This window comes from Ambystoma mexicanum, chromosome 5p (assembly GCF_040938575.1).
Source record: "Ambystoma mexicanum isolate Mex_15411 chromosome 5p, UKY_AmexF1_1, whole genome shotgun sequence".
Lineage (NCBI taxonomy): Eukaryota > Metazoa > Chordata > Amphibia > Caudata > Ambystomatidae > Ambystoma > Ambystoma mexicanum.
The window spans coordinates 664,716,011-664,737,680 of NC_090930.1; the positions used below are offsets into that span (position 1 = coordinate 664,716,011).

Consider the following 21,670-nt stretch of genomic DNA (forward strand, 5'->3'; position numbering starts at 1 on the left):
GTAGCGTACTGGTGAGCAAAGGCTATGATAAACCTTGGTGTTGTTGATAACAGTGTTTCCTCAAAACTGAAAAAAGCAAAGAACACAGCGTTTATATTGCAAATGGCAGTCTTCTTTTCGGGAGAAGAATACACATCTCATTAATGCTCCAGACCAGCAGCCTTCTGATTGAGCCTGAAAGCGTTTAGGGGGCGATACAGGGTTGCAGAAATAAATCTACTGAGACCCACGACACACAGACGCACTCTGCTTCTGCTTACCTCAGCCCTGAAATGGAATCTCTCAGCACCGCGACAGCCCCCAGGCCTCCTTTGCAGTGCCAATCCAAACATATTGGCAGCGTGTATAAACGTACTGCGCATGGCACAACCATGCTGCCTGAGCCTGAGGAAGGATGGAAACCCGGAAATAAACACAGCCTGTGAAGCCTGAGCCAATTGCCAAAGCAGAAATGCGCGTCAGGCTGTATTTTTTTCCGGGTCCATTGGTCCTGACTCTCCAGCCCATCACAGGCTTTTTCGCGAGCGGGTTGGCCGATGGGGGGGCAGCATTTTTATAAGGGTGCCAGTGGCCCCCCCCTGGCCACTTCTTGGCAGCGCCCCTGGGTGAGCTGAGCGTGGAGAGCGGTCGCCGGTGGCCTGAGGGGAACAGCAGGCCTGGGAAGCCCTGCCTGGGCCTCCGTGAGTGTTTATTCTTATTGTAAAAATAAGTTTGTTTCTTCGCGCTCCTAGCGCGGTGTTTGGCCTGCTCCTGCTCCCCCTCCCACTTCCTGGTGTTCCTCTCCCTCCCCACCTCCCTGCCCGCCCACCCCCCCCTCTGATTGGCTGTGTGCCTGCCTCCCCTCTGGCCTACTCGACGGCCGTTCCCCCCGCTCGCTTCTTTCTCCAGCTGAGCGTGGAGAGCGGTCGCCGGTGGCCTGAGGGGAACAGCAGGCCTGGGAAGCCCTGCCTGGGCCTCCGTGAGCGTTTATTCTTATTGTAAAAATAAGTTTGTTTCTTCGCGCTCCTAGCGCGGTGTTTGGCCTGCTCCTGCTCCCCCTCCCACTTCCTGGTCTTCCTCTCCCTCCCCGCCTCCCTGCCCGCCCACCCCCCCCTCTGATTGGCTGTGTGCCTGCCTCCCCTCTGGCCTACTCGACGGCCGTTCCCCCCGCTCGCTTCTTTCTCCAGCTGAGCGTGGAGAGCGGTCGCCGGTGGCCTGAGGGGAACAGCAGGCCTGGGAAGCCCTGCCTGGGCCTCCGTGAGTGTTTATTCTTATTGTAAAAATAAGTTTGTTTCTTCGCGCTCCTAGCGCAGTGTTTGGCCTGCTCCTGCTCCCCCTCCCACTTCCTGGTCTTCCTCTCCCTCCCCACCTCCCGGCCCGCCCAAACCACCCCCCCCCCCCTTCCTCTCCCTCTGCCTATAACCTCCCCCCTCCTGGGCAGCCCTCTGCCCGGCAGCCCCCGCGGCTAAGGGCCCCAGGCCAAGGGCGACTCCTACAGTGCGGCTCCCTGTGTGTCTGCAGGTGTCCGCAGGGGACGCCAGGCGCCAGTTCCACCTGTTCTCCGTTCCCCGGCCCACCCCTCCTACGCCTGGTTACATCCGCATGGGGCCTTGCCTCACTGTATTCACAGTTGAGGTAAACTAGGGTGTTTTTCTCCCCTCGCAGGATTCTCAAACTTAGGTGGCCCGGTTACCTAATACGCTTTACTGTTTGCTCTAGTTGTGGTAACTTGTGCTTGCCGCTCACTTCCTGTCTGCGTGCTCTCATTTCGTCTGTCTCCCCCACCCCCCCTCCCCTCCCTTCTACTCCATGGTGCTCTCTGTCTCGCCTATCTTCTCTAACTGCTTCTCCATTGACTATCCTGCTCTCCTCACTAAATCTGGTAGGAAAAAGTTTAAAAAGGACATCCTGGTCTCCAACCCAGGCCTCCCTATCGCTGACACCTACACTAATGCCTGCTCTAAGGAAACTCTCACTGACATCCCCTTTTTCGTGCCTTCGCCTGACCTATGGACCCTTCATATGGTCTCTGTGCTCTCTCCTTTCTCCTCCTCTCCCATTAATGGTTGCAGCCGTTGGGATGTCCTCTTGGCCCCCTTCCGCTCCTCTAAGGCCATCATTAATGTCTACGCTAATGGGACCGTCTTGGTCCAAGGCCCTCAGGCCAACCTTCACCTCTTCGATAGACGCTTCCCACACCTCATCAACTTCCTCTCCTCTCCTGCTGTCCCCCCTCCTCTACCTTGCCTCTACCCTCCCTCCCTGCCCCCTCTCGTGCTCCTTCTTCACCTCCTTCTTCAATACCTCCGCAGGGCGTACCTCTGATCTGTACCCCTCCCCGGAAGTTCTTCAAGGATGGCAGCCTTCTCCACATTGCCACTCTAAACACTCGCTCTGCCATCAAGCACTCCTCCGATATCTGTCACCTTCTTGAGGAACTGGACCTCGACGTCCTTTGTCTCACTGAGACATGGTTCACAGCCAGCTCTGCCACCAGCTTTGACACACTCCTACCTGACGGTTACAAGATCCTCTCCATGCCCAGGCCTAACCGTGCAGGGGGTGGTGTTGCCCTTATCTTCCCTGAGTGGATTCCTGCCACTGTCACTCCTACGCAGACCTACTCCTCTTTTGAATGTCTTGTCTGCTGACTCTCTCTCTCTCCTAGCCATTCCCTTACCGTGGCTACTATCTATCGGCCACCTGGTCAGATTTCCTCCTTCCTCTCTGAGTGGGCTGACCTCTCCTCCTCACTCCTGTCCTCAACCACTCAACTCCTCTTTCTTGGCGACTTCAACATCCACCTTGATGCCTCCAGTCCCCCCACTGGTCTCTTCCGTGACCTCTGCGACTCTCTCTCACTCTCTATTCTCCCGTCTGGGCCTACTCACTCTGCTGGGCACACTCTTGATGCTCTGATCTCTTCTGACCTTCCCCTCTCCGTCCCTCTCTCCACTCCTCTCTCCTGGAGTGATCACTTTCTCCTATCCTCCCACCTCACCCTCCCTACCCCACAGGCAAAGCCTCCCTCTTCACTGCCACCCACCTTCTCGGTCATCCGACCCATGAAGCGTGTGTCAGTTGAGGCTTTCGCTGCTACCTTCTCGCCCCCCCCTGCCCCTTCGGCTGACTCCCACCCTGACACAGCCCTCTCCATGCTCCACTCTGCTATATCTGTTACTCTTGATATCCTTGCCCCCGTCATGAGAATCCGCCTGAAGCCCAAAGCCAAATGTAACTCCTGGTATGACTCGGATCTCGTCACCCTAAAACGCAAGTGCAGGGTTGCCGAGAGGAAATGGCGTGCATCATGTTCATCCTCTGACAAACTGGCCTGCCCCCTGCTCCAAAGGCAGTACCGGCTCTCCGTTCTCACCAAGAAGAGAGCCCTTATCCAAGCCCGCATCTCTGCGGCATCAAACAACTCCGCCGAACTCTTTAAAATCTGCAAGGAGCTGGCCAACCCTGTTGCAGTCTCTACCTCTCCTGTCCCCTCCCAGGCCCTCTGCACTGAACTGGCCTCTCACTTCATCTCAAAAACTCAGGACATCCTGTCCTCGCTCTCCTCCTGTCACCTCCCTCCCTCCCTTCCCGGCTCTTCCTCTGGCCCTTCTGCAGTCACCCCTCCTCCCTCTTTCTCTGCCTTTCCACCTTTCTCTGCTGACGAGGTTTCCAGACAAGTCCGACTATCTCCATCACTCCCTTCCTGGGCAAGCTCCTGGAGAAACTGGCCATCTCCCAGCTTAACCTCCATGCTGAATCTGTTGGTAGTCTTCATGACCATCAATCTGGCTTCAGAGCTGCCAGAAGCACGGAAACTGCTCTCCTGAACATCCGTGAAGACCTGCTCTTGAACCTCGACTCCAACACTCCGTGTGTTCTCATTCTGCTCGATCTCTCCTCTGCCTTTGACACTGTCAACCATGCCATCCTGCTCAACCGTCTCCGGGAAAACCTGGGTATCACTGGTCAGGCTCTGGCGTGGCTGACCTCTTTCCTTTCAAATCGACCCTCCCAAGTCCAACTGGGGTCCTTCCTCTCCGACATCTTTTTCTCCACCTGTGGTGTCCCCCAGGGATCTAATCTCTCTCCCTGGCTGTTCAACCAGTATCTGGCACTCCTTGCCCACCGCATCGCCGCTCTCTGCCCTAATTTCCAGTGCTATGCGGACGATACCCAGCTCATTTTCAGGCTACCCTCAGCCTCCCCCTCTCCTTCCCTCATCTCTGACTGTCTGTCTGCTATCCAAGAATGGTGTGCCGCCAATGACCTCTGCCTTAATGCCAGTAAGACTGAGATTCTACTCATCGGTACTCCCACTCCCTCCTTCCCTGCAGCTCTCTGGCCTGCCTCCCTTGGCCCCCTCCCTGCTCCTACCTGCAAGGCAAAAAACCTTGGGGTCATCTTCGACTCCACACTCTCCTTCTCTCCTCATATTTCTGACGTCGCCAAGAGGTCACACTACCAGCTGCACCTCCTCAGAGGTATTGTTCCCTTCCTCTCCTTCCCCCAGAAGCTCACTGTCTCCCGAGCCCTGGTTCTCTCGAAGCTGGATTACTGTAACAGCCTCTATCTTAATCTGCCTGCCTCCACTCTCCGCCCTCTGCAACTCATCCAGAACAGAACTGCGAGACTTGTCCTTGGCCTCAAGCCCAGGGATCGTATCTCTCCAGGACTGAAATCTCTACACTGGCTCCCAGTGGCTGCGAGGATAAAGTTCAAAACCATCTGCATTGTCCACAAGGCCTTCTGGGGCCTGGGTCCTAAATACCTTCAACTCTCTCTTCCCAAATATCTTCCTTCCCGAGCCCTTCGCTCATCCGCCTCCAACTCCCTCAGGGTCAGCCGCTTCTCGAAGCAACGAGCTGGGGGTAGATCTCTCTCCGCGGCAGGGGCCTCCCTCTGGAACAGCCTTCCTGCCTCCCTGAAACTCGAGGAGAACCATCTCCGGTTCCGGAAGCACCTCAAAACTTTCCTCTTTGCTTCTGCTTTCTCTCTCCCTCTCCCCTGCTGAACAGCTCATATTCTTCACTGAAACTGCACTGATCCTGCAACTGGACCTCTCTAAACGGCCTCGCCCTGGGCCCAGCCACTCTCCACTTGCACTGATGCCCTGGAACCCCTCTGCACTGCGGGACTGTCTCTGTATCCCTACAGCCCCCCCTTCCCCAGCACTTGTTCTGCACTTACCTTGCACTTGCCACCAGCTGGCCCTATTTATTTATTACTTTACGCCACTTACCTTGTACTGCACTTCCCCCCCTCCCCTTCCCCTTGCACTTTTCCCCCTCCCCCACCCCTGCACTTGCGCGATCTGAATGACACCTGGCCTAGTAGGATCGTTGTCTGTCTCCCCTTGTTCCTCCCCTCCCTGCCTCGTCGCGCCTTGAAACACCTGTGTATAGGCGCGTTACAAATACCATATCATATCATATCATATCAAGATCTTTTGTTCTTAAAGCCACAGAGAAGCTTGCTAAAAAACTTTGGACTGAGGCATGCTTAAGCCTTGATAAGAAGTGAAGTATGCCAGATTCTGATCGTGGTTACAGCAATTGGAAGAGGATGCAGTACCCTGATTCATTTCACACTGAGTTCCTGTTTGGATTTGCTATGGTGTTACCAAGTGATGACCTTTCTCGACTGGTTCTTACTTATTTCGAGTTGTTGTGTTGTTATCCTTCGCTGGTGGGGAGAACTACTCGCATTCCAGCTTTTTTGCGAGATCCTAAGAATGGTCAAGTTATAAGAAGATTGCTTACAGTTATTGCTGAACAGACTTTGCAATTGCCTGAGTACAGTGAGGAGAGCACAAATGCTCCTATTGACTGATACAGCTCATAGACCAGTCAGTGTGGTGTTCTTTTTTCTGATTGAGGAATACCCACATCTTGTTGGAAGGCACACTGATGTACTCACCTTCCTAAGGGATCATAGAAACACTGCACACTTTAATGTAATCTTGGAAGGCATTATAATCCAAGTGAGCATATATTCTGAGTGAACTCACAGATCGGTGTGAAACGTTTGCTTCGAGGGACAGATTGAGAGGTTGCTGATAAAGAAAGATTCTTGGTTCATGCTGAAAGAAATTCATCATGTCATCTGGGTTGAAGCAGATTTGAAGCATTGACTGGGAGCCTATGTCATCGAGCTTATTTAGACTTACTGAGGTCCATTTTTCATACTAAGGAGGCATCTATATTTTGACTGGGAAAAGACTGGTTCCAGAAATACAGTAAAAGAATTTGTTCTTATCATCCAGTAAGCAGATAATTGATTGAGGACGAATTTCTGAGTCAAGACAGCAGCTTCCAGAGACAGTTCACAATGCTGATGCATTAAAGTTTGAGTTTTTCCTTCCTCGGGCAGTAAAGATGGGTAGCATGAATAGTAGCATCATCATGCCTAACACAGAGAGACGCTCATGTTGTCCAAGAAGTAGATGCGGTAAAGTGACTTACCTTTGTGTCATTTACACTTGCATTGTGTTTATAATCGTAATGCTTTCACTGACTATATGCACAGCTTTCTACATTGGTGCAAATGGAGCTAAGACTCCTGTGCATGCTCCTGAGCAGAAGGAAAATGTAAACCTGGCAACTACTAGGTGGCCCAGACCCTATATAGTCATTCCTGTCCGAAAGAAAGATGACAAATTGCCTAAACCTGAGATAAGTGCCATTACTAATCATTCACATACAAAAGATGTCTTAGAAACTCATTTTGGATGCCAGAGACAGGCTTGGCAAAACAGGCAAGACAAAGAGTTGTTAGAGAGTGGCCCTGCACCAGTAATACATGCAGAAACACCTGGTCCTGTATTAAATGACCCAAAGATAATTCCCAAAAGACAGTCACACATGAGATTTTGCGAGACATTTTCATGCCCAAATGGTATGTTGAGAGGATGAAACTTTCTGAACTTTCTCCTACTTAGACAACACATGTAGGTGTACCGCCACCACTGATAGATATGCCTATGATTTATCCAGAAAGATGTTATGCTGGTACACTTCATGACATGATTATTGAAGGCCACATGATAAGAATTAGGCCTAAAAGAAGCACCCAGGAAGATAAATATGAATTAAATGTTTACCTGGACAGCACGGCATACTTGGGAAACAACATCTGGTATCAGCATATGAAAGAAGTCAGAAGACGGACCTCAAAGGAGGAATGCTTTGTGTGTGCATTACTGCCTTACAGTATGGGGAAGTCAAAAATCTTCATTGCTATTGAAATAGATATCCAGACAGCTCACTGTCTTTCACACATAGCGCTTTGCAAAACCAGAGGGCAGTTCACGGGCCAAGATGCCTTTCTCAAGTGGGCAACTGAATGGACAGATCCAGACGAAGGTGACTAGATTCAAGATACATAGACAAGAAACAGAGCCCATACGAAGAATCATGTGATCAGATACGAAAAGCCTGGAGTAAAGGGAGCTGGAATCAGATGGGAAGTAAAGAAAAAACTGGAGAGTCCAAGAAAATATGCAGAGGACATTCGAAGATGGAAGAACAGGGGACAGATGCAGATCTGAGAATCAGTATTATCACCAGACGGATGGGAAGAAGGAGTGGTGATCTGCAGAACCTGGGTGGTCATTGGTTGTTACAAATCTGCCATTGACATTGAGCAGGATGGCTGAAAGCCATTATGGCCAGGAATAGGTAAGCTACTAACTTGGGTCGAAGACAGGGGAGGACCCTTGCAGATAGTGCCATTGGAAAGTTCAAAGCTGCGTTTCAGAAATAATGGCACAAGAAAAGTTGGAGAGAATCAGAATTGTGGTCGAATATTTGATGTGCCAGCAATGGTGCAAGGAACAGCAGTAATCATGGATCACTATTGGGCTTGTGGATCCAAGGCATACATGAAGTTACCTAAAGACTGGGGAGGAATATGCACACTGGTGAATGTCCATGTTCCAACATTGGTGATTCCAAAGAGTGATCTGAATCTTGACAGTTTTCCAAAAGCAGATGCTCATCTGAGGAAGAAGAGATCTGTGCAGCTGATAAAGAGGATGAAGAGAGAGAACTATTTCTCAGCCAAATCAATAGAAAATGTTGACTCTATCCCATATGAACATAGACTGTTTAGCCAGACTTCTCCAGTGTTCACATTGATCTTCATGCCAAGAATCCAGGTTGGAGCAAACACCAAGTGGTTACAGATAACCAGGTGGGAATTGCTACAGACAATTAACACTACAATAAAGGGATTCAATGCAATTCGAGAAGAAATGAGAGCCATCAGACTGATGATTCTCCAGAATAGATACGTCTTGGACATGATCACAGATATGGATGGAGGTGTTTGTGCAAAAATTGCAGAGTCATGTTGCACATTTATACCTTCTCATGATGACGAGAATGGAACCTTGACAGAGACCATAGACATGCTGAAGAAACTCCATGGACAGATGATAGACTAACTGGAAGACATTGCTGATGATAGCTGGTTTGGATCACTGTTCTCTTGGATTCTACAATGGATGGCAGACATGTTCAAGTTTCTTGGAGCCCTGATAGTGTTGGTGTTGCTTGGATTCTGTGTGATCAAGATAATAATCTCACAGTGCAATGCTAGAAGAAAGCAAAGAAAGCCATAGGGATGAAGATCATGATCGATGTTCAGCCAGGATGGAAAGCCAGAGACCTGAAAGATGAAGAAATCAGAGACTTTGTGAAGGCCAATATTAATGCACCTGAGGGAACGAAGCTCCTCTTTCCAAAGAACTATAGGAAGTATGTGGGAAATGCATGCTCATGACATGGAAAAAAGATGAGCATGTGAAGTCAGCAGAATGCCTGAAGGGAGTCATAAAGATATGGGACCCAAAGAAGCATTTCTTTACATAAGGATGTCTAGATGTGGAGGAGGATGAGAGAGTGGTCGATGAATTGCGCAGAGGTGGGAGTTTAGAGGGGGGAGTGTAGAGGAGGAGCCAAGTACCCCTACTCCAACCGCCCCACCCATATTACCTGTCTGTTGGAAACCAGAGTATGAGACATACTCGGAGCAATTGAACAGACAAAGAGCATGGTCTCTGTGCAGTGCCAGTAAGTGTACCAACACCTAACAAAATCTGGGAGGGAAGGTACCCATTGAGAAAACCATACCTATATACAAGAAAATATGATGGCCATTTGAATGAGATTCCTGAAGAAGCAGAGCAGATAAATGGCAAAAATTAATGGTGACATCACACAGAATCAAGCTGACGTCTGTAGAAGAGATGCAGAGACCAGAGAATGTAGATATTCTATAAGGCATCAAGAAAGCACCAAGGATAAGTGACTTCTTGGGATCAAGGTGAGGAAGCTTATGCCACAGAAACAGATGAAGATATTAAGCTAGTTTATACGTTCAACAGAAACGCAATCAGACAAAGTATTCTTGAGGCTAGCTTTATAGTAATTAGATTGCGGCACGCGTCAATATATATATATATATATATATATATATATATATATATATATATATATATATATATATATATATATATGCATGTGGATGAGTAAAGGATGTATGTTTCACTACGCATTGTAAGCAGTTCTGGAAATTAGCAAGAATGGCTCATTTCAGTGTGTCACAGTTAAAAAGCAAAGTGAATTACAAAATTAATCTCAGCAGAAGGAGTTAGATGAGCAAAGAAGCTAAGGTCTTATCCATCTGGAGTGAACTGCCATTGGATACAAATCGTGTGAAAGAACAGAAATGCCTTTTCAGAAGGCATGATCAAAACAAAAGATGTCAGAGGACTGTTAGAAAATAATATTTTAATACACTAAAAAACTTGATTCCATGGTCTCCAGTCACATCGAAGAATGAAGTTGGAAGATCGAGGTGGTCACACCTACGCATGAGGGCAGGCTGTGCCCACACTCCTTAAAATTTCTCAGAGCACAGTACAAACTCAAGACCGAGTTCAAAGCCCTAATTGACACTGGACCATTGAAGTGATGATGGATTGATTAGCTAATTGATGGGAAGCTAGTGTTAAGACGAGCTCACCAGCACCTGGATGTTCAGTGTGCAAGCTACTAGATGTAGGTGGAAAAGTACTGACAGGGTTTAGAAGACAACCAATTGTGTGGGACCGCGTAACTAAGGGTCCTATAGTTTGTGTAGCCAATGGGACATTGTGTATTTAGTGACGTTCATATTGGCCATTTTAAGGGGAGGGCTTAGTTGCCCCACTTGATGTTAAGTACCCTATCACTTTCCTTCACTGTTCTATACTGATATGGAACTTACACTTAGATATTCATTTAGAGCCTATCACTTCCTTCAATAGGTTTTTTTAGTTTGCCACGGAGGATGAAGTTGGTAATGACGCAGGTCAACACACCACTGATTTTGTTTTGCTTAATAAAATCTGCATCTCCATCCTTCTTAAGGGTAATTGCTACTCATCAAATGGGCTAGGATATCCAGTTCATCTATTTGTAATATATCTACACCTAACTGGGAGTGATTTGTAAATGTCCTTACTCTGTGTGCTCATTGAGGTCTTTCAGTCACCCTCACCACTCCTGAGACCTAGTCTTGACCACCGCCAATGCTACCTTGATTGTTCTGGCTTGTCCAGAAGGTTACCTTGGTCCAAGAAACTAGGCTGGCCTTCTGACCCCCTGCTCACCAGATCAGATTTCAGAAATCCATCTTAACAAATTGGTGTACAGCGGTGGGATAGGTATCCAGTGTTGCACGCTAGTGAAGGCATTTCAGATTACCCCTACCCAGGACACATAGTGACCTAGTAGTGATAACTGTAAAGGCTATAAACCTATATAGAATTATGGAAACAATTATCAATGTAACCTTAAAAGCTTCTAAATCGGAAACACCTAGAATGATGTGTGTTGAGAGAGGTTTACCTGCTCAAGGTACAAATTCGGAAATGATTCAAAGAATCATGGAATGGCAAGAGTTGCAACCTGATGCCATAACCTCAGATGAGAGTGTAGAAGGTTTTGGAGCTGCTTCCACTGGCAGAACTAGCAGTTCTGTCGCTGCCCTCATCCATGGTGCCCAAGAGGACAGTGAGGATGCAATGTCCAATGTTTCCTCTGCAAGCTCTGATGCTGAGGTCATTCTGGAATTCAGCTTGAATTTCACATGGCTAAGCTGAAGATAGAGCAGGCAGAAAAACAGAAGGACAGGGATCACCAGTTGGAACTGGCCAAGCTTCAAGTTTCCAACGGATCCAAGGGATCTGGACATGGGAATCGGTCCTCCTCTCATCCACAATTTCACAAAGATCTGCTCATTGTGTATGATGAAAAAAAATACATTGTGGACTAACTGAATGAATTTGAGTATTAATGTGAAGTTCGAGAGGTTGTGAATGTTGATGAGATTGCATGATTGCTCAGAAGACTACCCCATTCTGGCTGCAGTGCTATTATGGAGATGTCAAAAGCTGAAAGAGTAGATTTTACAATGTTGAAGCAAACTTTCATCTTAAAGTTTGGGAAGACTCCTGCCCAATACAAGAAGAGGTTTAGAGAGTACACAAAGAAAGAAGATAGTACTTGGGTGTCATATGTGACTGATTCTTTAAAGAACTTGACTGGCTGAGTTGAAGGCTATAAGGACTCCACCTCTGAGGGTATGATATGTCTTGTCATGCTTGAACATATTTTTACATATTGTACCCCTGAGCTTAAGCAGCATTTGGCAGATTCAAGGGAGTTCGATCCTAGGAAGCTGGCCATAGCAGCAGATCTGTGGGTGTCACATAGATTGTCCCATAAGGACAAGACTTATCCTGGTTAGCAGAAGGAGGGGAAAAAGTCCAAAGATAAGGAGGGTGGGGGATCTGATAAAACATCCTCCCAAAAGAGCCACAAAATGAAATGTAAGGGTAAGTCACAAGAGAACACACAGGCTAGTGGAGGTCATCATCATAAACAGAACACTGGTTACAATAAGCCTCCATATGTCCCAAGACACAGTGGATCTTGTGTGCCTTGTGGATCAAGTGTCCATGTGAAGGGGGACCCCAGATATAAGGTCAAAACCTTGGGGGTCCACTCTGTGAATCTGGTCTTCTCCTCCTATGAGGAAGAAGGGATCACATGGGCATCCTTCTCTTCAGACTCCTTCCCCATTGGGATAGAATCTGAAGTAGTTTTAGTTTACCTGGGTTTCTGGGAGCCTAACGTCTCAGAGGCTTATGCTAGGATTCCTGATAATACCAAGCACTATTTTAAAGACATTGTGCTAGTCAATGGAGTTGACACTCCTGCCCTTAGGGCTAGTGGGTGCAGCAGAACTGTAGTGGATTCTACCTTGGTAGGCGCAGAGGAAGATGTCAGAGATCACCTGTTGCCCACTAATTTGGCTGATGGCCCACCTCTCAAGTTCCCAGTTATGCCTGCACATCTTACTAAAAATGGTACAGTAGTTAGGATTCCAGTGAGCATTCAGAGAGATGTCCCAGGAAATGTCCTTCTGGTGAATGCTCTCAGAGCTTTAAGGCTTGTGGGTGACACAGCAGAGCGACCCTGCACAATGTCACAAACCAGGGCTGCATTGGCCAAGTCCAATGTCATGCCTAAGCCAAAGGGGAAACCCAAGGCTAAAAGAGTCAGAAAATGTAAAAGAGGGAAAGAAAATATTGCCCCTAACTCACCTACCACTGAGGTGGAGGCAGTTGGTGAAACACCTGCACCTGATGAGGAAGAGGTGTTGCCTGAAATCCTTGATCCCAATGACCATCCTGAACTACAGAGTTTGTTAGTGGAAGGTGGCCCTCACAGGGTTCAGTTCAGTAAGTGCCAATGTGAGTACCCATCTTTGGAAGGCCTAATGAGACAGGCCTGCTCCCAGCTGGAGGGTGAACCTCCTGGGAAGCATAGGATTTATTGGGAAGGTGGGCTCCTTTACAGTGAGCCTACAGAGTCTACAGAAGGAGACCAAAGGAGGTCGGTGGTACCTCTTGCTGGAAGATCCTTCCTCTTGCAGTTGGCGCATGAAGTCCCCCTTGTTGGTCACATTGGTAACAAGAGAACCAAGCAAAGGTTATCCGTGCACTTCTACTGGCCCAAGATGGGGGTGCAAGTAGAAAGTCACTGCAGGAGTTGTGCCACATGCTAGTTATCTGGGAAAAGTGGTACAACAATCCAAGCCCCATTGGTACCACTCCCAGTTGTGGGGGTACCATTTGAGAGGGTAGGGATTGGCATTGTTGGTCCCCTCCACCCCCAAAAATTGTCAGGCAATAGGTTCATCCTGGTGCTGGTTGACCATGCCACCAGGTATCCTGAGGCCATCGCATTGAAGACTGTGGGCCTCAATCCGAGCTGGGCGGTAAGGTGTTAACGGCACCGGTAATCGTGCCGGTGCCATTAACCTCTTACCGCCCTATTACGAGTATTCTCGCGGGACCCGCAAAGGGCGCTACCAGAGCAGGGAGCTAGCAAAGGGCCCGTTATTAACGGGCCTGTGGTTAGCTCCCTCTCCATTCCCATTAAGCTATATGGGGGCTTGAATGAGAATGGGGATGGGTTCCCTGAATAGGGAAATACAGGGTCCTCCAAGGTTGGAATGGCCCAGTATTTTCCCATTCGGGGAACCGGACCCAGTATGCGGTATGGGGGTAGCCATGGTGCTAATAGTACCATGGCTACATCCAACCTCGGAATGACCCCCTGTGACTGCCAAGTCAGTTGCAAAAGCTTTACTTGACATATTTAGTAGGGTTGTCTTCACTAAATAAATTGTGTCTGATAGGGGCAGCAACTTTCTGTCAAAATATATGCAGGCCATGTGGAAGGAATGTGGTGTCACCTATAAGTTTTCATCCGCAAACCACCCACAAACCAGTAGTCTCATTGAACAGTTTAACAAAACCCTTAAAAGCATGATTGGGGCTCTAGAAGAGCACCAAAGAAGGGAATGGGATCTTCTTTTACCATGCTTACTGTTTGCCTACAGGGAAGTACCTCAGGAGGGTGTTGGCTTCAGCCCCTTCGAGCTTCTGTTTGGTCACCCTATGAGGGGACCCTTTGTAGTAGTCAAAGAGGGATGGGAGATGCCCACTCCCCCTATCACTACCAATGTAGTAGACTATGTGCTAGGGCTCAGAAAGAGCATGGTACTCCTGATAGGTCTGGCTAGTGAGGAACTGAAGGCAGGGCAAGCACTGGTGAAACACTGGTATGACCAGAAAGCTGTCCTCATCAATTTCTCACCAGATCAGCAAATCCTGATCATGAATCCTACAAGGCCTACAGCTTTACAGGACAAATGGTCAGGCCCTCACACAGTGGCGGAGTCACTTGTTGAGGTCAACTATTTAGTGGACCTTGGAAGACTTGGACAAGCTCCAAAAGTGTTCCATGTAAATAGACTGAAGGTTTTCAGCCCAAGTGTTGAAATCGCTGAACTGCTGCTGGCTTCAGATGTTGAGGAGGAGGAGTCAGAACCTCTCCCTGACCTGTTCGAGGGCAGTCCTTCAGATAACTCCATTGAGGGTATCAAAGTGGCCCCTCACCTGACTTCTGATCAACAAGTAAAGGTGTAAAGTTTGCTGAGGCAGTGCCCCCCCCCCCTTGTTGTCACAAGCTCCTAGTTTGACACCTTGGTGAAAACATGACATCCACACTGGAGACAGTGTGTCTACCAAAAGTAGGTGAAACAGGATGTGACACAACGTAAGGTCTTACATTAAGACAGAGGTCAACAAAATGTTGGATCTTGGGGTGATTGAACCCTCTAGTAGTCCTTGGTCCAGCGCAGTGGTTTTGGTTCCAAAGGCAGGCACCTCTGAGTTGAGGTTCTGTGTGGATTACAGGGCTCTGAATGCTGTCACCAAGACAGATGCACACCCCTTGCCTAGAACAGATGAGCTGGTGGATACTTTGGGTGCCTCCAAATACCTCAGCACATTTGACCTCACTACAGGCTATTGGCAAATAGCCCTTGCAGAACATGCCAAGAAGACAGCTTTATCAACACCAGAGGGTCTTTACCAATTTGGGGTAATGCCTTTTGGGTTGAAGAATGCAGCTGTCACTTTACAGAGGATTGTGAATCATGTCCTGAATGGGTTGGATGAATTATGTCTAGCATATCTAGATGATGTAGCAGTCTTCAGTGCCACCTGGCAGGATCATGTGAAGCATCTTAGGATTGTGTTGCAGGCTCTTCTCAAGGCCAACCTGACCATAACAGCCAGTAAGAGCCAGATTGGACAAGGTTCAGTGGTCTACCTTGGGCATGAAGTATGTGGAGGGAGGATACAGCCTCTACCCAGTACAGTACAAGCAGTACAAGACTGGCCTACCCCTACTACACAAACCCCAGTGAGAGCCTTTTTAGGATTCAGTGGGTACTACAGATATTTCATGGCAGACTATGGTACCATAGCTCCCCCTCTGACTGCTCTCACAACAAGAGGTAACTTGGTCTGAAGAGTGTGGGAAGGCCTTCAATGGCTTAAAAGACTCCTTGTACCAGGCCCCTGTTCTCAGGGCCCCTGATTACCAAAGACCTTTTATTGTGCAGACAGATGCCTCTGACACTGGGACATGAGCTATACTATCACAAGTAAATGAGAAGGGTAAGCAACACCCTATTGGCTTCATTAGTCGCCAGCTTAAGGACAGACAGCTCAGATGGTCCACAGTAGAGAAAGAATATTTCTCTGTTGTGTGGACCCTATGGAAGCGGAGGCCCTACATCTATGGGACCCACTTCACTGTGAAAACTGACCATAAACCCTAAAGTGGCTAATGAACATGAAGGGCGAGAATCCAAAGTTGCTCAGGTGGTCCATAAGAATTCAATGCTTTAACTTCACTATTGAGCATATGACAGATGTCCAAAATAGCAATGCTGATGGGTTGTCAAGAATGTTTAACCAACCTGAACATGAGACTCATCCAGGGGTGGATTAATTCCCCCTGCCCTTGGTCTGGGAGGGACGAGTGTTAGGAAAGATTCCCATTTATGTGAAGTATTCCCTCCAGTTGCGTACCCCCAACATTTTGCTGCTGTTTTACACCACGGTCTGACTTTGCCAGTGGAGTATAGCTTTCTGTTGCACTCTGCTGGGCTTTTCACTAACTTTGTTATGGGAACACTGACATGCCCTTAAAGACAGGCAGTACTGGGAGACTTTGTTTCTCTTAGTCCTTATCAATGTTGCAACTTTTACAGTACAGTGTACTTGGGTCTTCCTGTCATTTCTAAAGGCCTTAGACACCCTCAAATGATTTTTTAGGAGAGTTGAAGATGTGCCTTGGACAGGGCTAGTGGCAGCTTATCTTTTCATATATTTTTAACCCTTTCCTGCCAGGTAAACCGCATTTACTGTGTTTGTCACAAATAGGTGGCCTGGCTCCAAAATGGCCATGCCACAAGGTTCTTTGTCCTGTCCTTTGGCCATCTTGCCCCTTCAACTTCCCCAGGTCGATCTGACCCGGGTCAGTCCTTGTTTGGGCATGCATTCTCTTGTAAAACACCAAGCTTTCACAGCCTTCTGCATGCCTTGTGTATGTGCTTCCAGGATGTGGATTGGACTGTCTGGTTCAAATACACATCCTGGGTGGCAGAGAATCTGGTGTGCTGTGAATGCCTGGGACCATCGTGATCCGTGATTGGTCCATGTATGGTGTGCCTGTATGTGAGCAGATCTCCCATTGGGTCCTCTTCGTTTTGGCGCGAAGGCAATTCTGGATAAGAGAAGGTTCCAAACACCCATACCATGTAGATCTTTGGAGTTCTCACTGAACGAAGGATAGGAGCCAAATATCCTGTAACTAAGAAGCTGAGTCAAGGGGCCGCTGGTGACCCACTGGAAGGTTTTGCACCCTGAGCCCCCGTCGTCCCGCTGGACCCCTCTGCATCTGATCGAACTACAAGGTCTGCGAAGACGCTTTGGCCTATCGGATTAGTGGGACCAACTATTCTCGGCACCTTCCTCAAATCCTGCAAATAAGCCTTCTCGGAAGTGTCCCTCGGCCAACCAGTGGGCTGACCGGCTTTGCTCTGATACCGCCGTCGTTTCGAGGAGGCCTTTGAAACTTGGTACATTGCAAGCTCTTTGTTCATGGCACTCTCACACCAAATTTTGTATACTTGGCATTCCCAGGTCTGGAGCAAAGAGGGAGCGCACGAACCTTGCCGCCCAGCCGTGGTGATGAACTTTGCAGGTGCCTTGCACCTGTGCCCCTCTGTGCCCTGAAGCCTGCTACAGTGAAACTGGCCTGATCCATCCAACAGGAGCGGAGAAATCGCCACTGTCTCGTTTGGGAATCAATGCTGTAACTTTGTGGCGGAAAGCTGCAGAGCCGCAGAAGTGCTGCATTTGAACCTGCAACCGAAGTGGACTCGACTGCCGAAGTTTGGTCCAGAGTGCACCAGGGGTAGGTGAGTACTTGCAACCCTTATCTGTGACCTCTAGCGCATCCACCTGTTTTTACGCATGAGAGGCCTCAGAGGGCTCTCTCTTTCCCATAGATAGCCTGAGCTATCGAACCATGCCCAACTCTTAGAACCTGCTCTGCCCCTTTGGGTAGACCCTCTACAAATAGTGGGAACCTATTCTGCATCACCTCACCCACCTTCCTGAGCTGCTACAGACCCTACAAGAGACGCCGGTTTGCCCATCTGCACTACGGCATGCACCAGCATTGGAAGTACATTTGAGCAATAGGCTCCCCTCTTCTTAGGGACTGGACTGCCTTTCAGTTAGGATTGTGAATACTGCAGAACTGCAAGACTATTTGCACTACCTGCTTCCTTCCCTTGTCTAGGTTATGGACCCATTTCGTGAATCAACCCATTAGGCCACTTGGTCTTGTATATGGGCCTCATTACGATCGTGGCGGTCCGGAAATAACGGTGGCGGTAAACCCGCCGCCACCGTTGTTTCCGGACCGCCTGATCCCGACCCCTGCAGGCGGGAGGTGATGTTCCCGCCAGGTCTGACCTGGCGGGTTTAACACCGCCCGCCTGCAGGCGGACGAGGAAACACCGGCAGCATTACAAGATGCTGCCGGTGTTTCCATGATCCCGATTCCCATTGAGTCCCATAGGACTCAATGGGAATGGGGATTTACACCATTCCGCCTCCGTGATTCCCGGAAAACCGGGGTTGTGATGCCCCGGTAATTCCGGGAGTCACGGAGGCGGAATGGTAATACGAGTCCGGCGTTAACCAGGCGGTTTTACCGCCTCGGTTAACGCCGGACTCGTAATGAGGCCCTATATGTATTTTAGTAGGATTGTGTTGGTTTAAAAGTGTTACTGTTAATAACTAATGTGTTGAAACTCAAAGGACTTGAATACATGTATTTGTATTTTTAATATATCTACACCTGACTGGGAGTGATTTGTAAGTGTCCTTTACTCTGTGTGCTCATTGATGTCTTTCAGTCACCTTCACCCCTCCTGTTACCTAATCTTGTCCGCCGCCAATGCTACCTTGATTGGTGAAGGCAAGCGTCCCCAGATAGCACGATCTTCCCCACAATGAGAGACAATAATGGACTCTCCCAGGATGGGAATAAGGCCAAGACAAAGTGCGGGTGAGCTTAAATGGGGGTTTATCAATCAGAATAGGGCATGCAAAGAACTCTGCAAACTCTGAGAGCGCTCTGCCTGACAATAGCAAAGACAGGCGTATATATTTACAAAAAACGTCATAAGAACCTACATGCTATAGGGGGCACAAGTTTGTGGGGATTGGGTGGCGACGACTAGCTATAGGTGCTGCTGCGATGTGGTTTGCTGTGGCTGGAGGACGTCACTGGTTACCCTTGTGGGTTGGGCTGGGCCTGGCAGGTCAGCTGGGCTCATCCGGATGGTGTTGCTGTGCCAACCGTGACCAGCGTCAGAGATGAATGTCTTTCCTGACTTTCTGCCCTAGGGCCACGCACACCGCAGTCATTCAACATTGCAATATTATCTTCCCTGGTAAATCTTCCAATAGGTTATTCTACAGGTTAATGCAACACAGGAGGAATGCACCTAGAGTGGGGTGTGCTGGTGATTCATCAATACATGGTTACCATTGTCCTGTTGACCGGGTATCATAGGTCGCGGGGTTGGGTCTCGGGGCATGGGGCAGGCGGTCCACGTTATTCCGTCTTGTTAGAAGTGATTATGGATGTGTTCCTGTAGTGTTGCCATAATATTGGGTGTTCTAATTTTACAGGGGCCATTAACCTAAAGTGAGCCGGTGGGTCGTGGAGCCTATGAAAGGGCGCCTTTGGATATGTGTTTTAAGGCCGGGGTTTACTGCTGGGTTGTAAATAATTCAGGTGGCAGGTTGTGGCCTTGGGTACCGCGGGGGGAGAATGTGAATGCTTGAAGCGGCTCCAGCCGAGTTGGGGGAGGTGGAGCAGCGCGGCACAGGCCTCTGCGTTTTCGTCTGGCAGGCTTCACTGGGAGGAAGGGAGAATGGCCTTGCATGTGCTCACAAAGGTATTTTCCTCGTGTGTTGCAGATTTTAGGTGGACGAGACATAAACATTCATACAATATACAATACTTATTGAGTCTTTCTAAAGCTCACGTTTTGACATTGCTAGTGCCATTCATATGGCCAATTTGAGCACATTACTTTTACACTAAGTTTTTAACAACTACAGCATTTTGTTATATGCTTATACATGCGTGGTAAGTGAGGTAGTAGTAAGGTTGGTGGAGCACGCAGGAACAACCCGCCAATGAAACTGACGGCAGTGGCACATAGTGGGCTTAGACACACATATGGTGCATTTTCGTACACCCCTTACATGAGCCCTCAATATGGTTACATTTGTCTTCCTTTGCACTCTAGAAGCATTAGTTCAGTTTTGGCGCGGGACCGTGGGGTGCAGTCTTCTCGATAACAAACATAACATGAAAAACCCCCCGGGACGCTTTTGCCATTTGCGCATAGCTACAGGGATGTGGGTGCTTCATCCCTAATGTCATATGAGCACCCATTCTGCCATTTTTATACATTTTACAGGTTTTTTAGTCAGAGAGGTTGTGGAGAGAACGCTTCCATCACAGGTGGTTTGCTCATTAGTATTTGGGGACTCTGCTTTTGTCAGGGGACCTTTGTACAGTTCATTTCCACCCAGGCCCTGCTGGCCGGGTCATGCTGGAAAACAGCGATACACTGCGGAAGGTGAAATGTTACAGTGTTGGTGTCTAACACTAGCTCATGTCCGTCTGTTCGTGGGAACGGGTTCTCAGCGGATCTGCCAGAGAGCTGTGGCCACAGGGATAATTGAAACTCTCCAAGGGTGGGGGCCGCGCTGCGGTGCACAGGGCTCAAACCATCTATATTAGACAAAATGGTTTCCAAGGCCTAGCTAAATTCAGCAGGTTTGGTCAATGTCGACAGCCAGTGGCCCATCCACCACCTGGGCCCTGGTGGCAGGAGGGGCCCCTGACAAGCCATGGACCTCACCGTGGGAGAGGATGCAGGGGAGGGGGGTCTCTTGGACCAATCCTCCCCTACATTTCCCCCCGTTCGTTACTTAAGTAACAAATTCTTTAAATCCTCCAATCTCCTGCACTCTTCCGCGTCAATTATTGCGTCATCCCATGCAGGTGTGCCTTTTATGGGCATCCATGCTCTGCACACCCCTCGCAGGCTCTCACCTCTCCTAGCATATTCATCTGGGGTGCAGGTCAGGTATATACATCCGCTCTCCCCTTCCAAGTCCACCCACACCTCCTCGTACCATTCCAGTATACGGGGCTCTTTAATGGTAGTATGCCACAATTTATCTACTATGTCTTTGTCGTGGTACCTGGGCACTATCTGGTATCTTGGCGTGTCATCTGTTCCTGTTTGTACCTGTACTTCCTGCATAGTTTGTATTGTACCACGGGCGTTGCCCATTGTCACCATCATCATTGCACCATTCGGCACTGCGTTAGCACAACATCGAAGACCCACCTGGCACAGGCAAAAAATAAAAAGGAGGAACACTACAGCCGGCATCGAAAATTTCACAGTCATTCCCAGCCACGATGGAACCCAGGAGAAGATATTGTCGAACCACGTGCTTTCTTCTGCTCCACCTTCCATTCTCATTCTTTCTCCTAGGTTATGTACTGCTTCGATCACATGGGACAGGGAGCCGTTGTCTGCATCTTCGGAAGGTACGAAAGTGCAGCAGGCACTTCCAATTTTTCGGCAAACAACTCCGTCCATCGCTGTCAACAGGTCCAAGACATACCTGTTTTGCATGGACATTAGCCGTAGTGCTCGCAGTTCCACTTTAATTACGTTAAACCCTTCTTCAGTATCATTTGCCAGCTGGATCAGCTCCCAACATGTGATTTGGAGCCACTTTGCATTTGCTCGCGCCTGGATGCTTGGGATGAATGAGACGAAGAACGTTTCTGCAGAGCTGAATAATCGATATCTATCCGGGATCTGTGCCAGCAGTTCCGATGATGCTTTTGATATGTAGTTCGATGATCATTTGTTTTGGGACAGCACCCCTTCCTTGTTCCCGGAAGACAGGACATATACTTGTGACTCTGCAGTTGGCTGGGCCGCACTCTGTTGGGTGTTTCCTCGCGTCTTCTTGCTCCCATCAATGTGGCTTTCCGGGATTACCATTAGTGTGGAGTGCAGGGTGGCCAATGAACAGCTGCCACCCCAGGATTGTGGGAGGTGTAGGTATGCCTGGTTGCCACATATCCAATAGGTG

At 48.7% G+C, this 21,670-nt stretch overlaps 1 long non-coding RNA gene across 1 annotated transcript in view; it reads left to right on the forward strand.

Annotated features, from left to right (window-relative positions):
* Positions 1–1,176: 1,176 nt before the first annotated feature.
* Positions 1,177–21,670, forward strand: part of LOC138481691 (uncharacterized) — a 101,667-nt gene continuing 81,173 nt past the window's right edge. Inside the window, exon 1 of the long non-coding RNA XR_011274335.1 lies at positions 1,177–1,236. This is a non-coding gene — a long non-coding RNA (uncharacterized lncRNA). The remainder of the gene's footprint in view (positions 1,237–21,670) is intronic.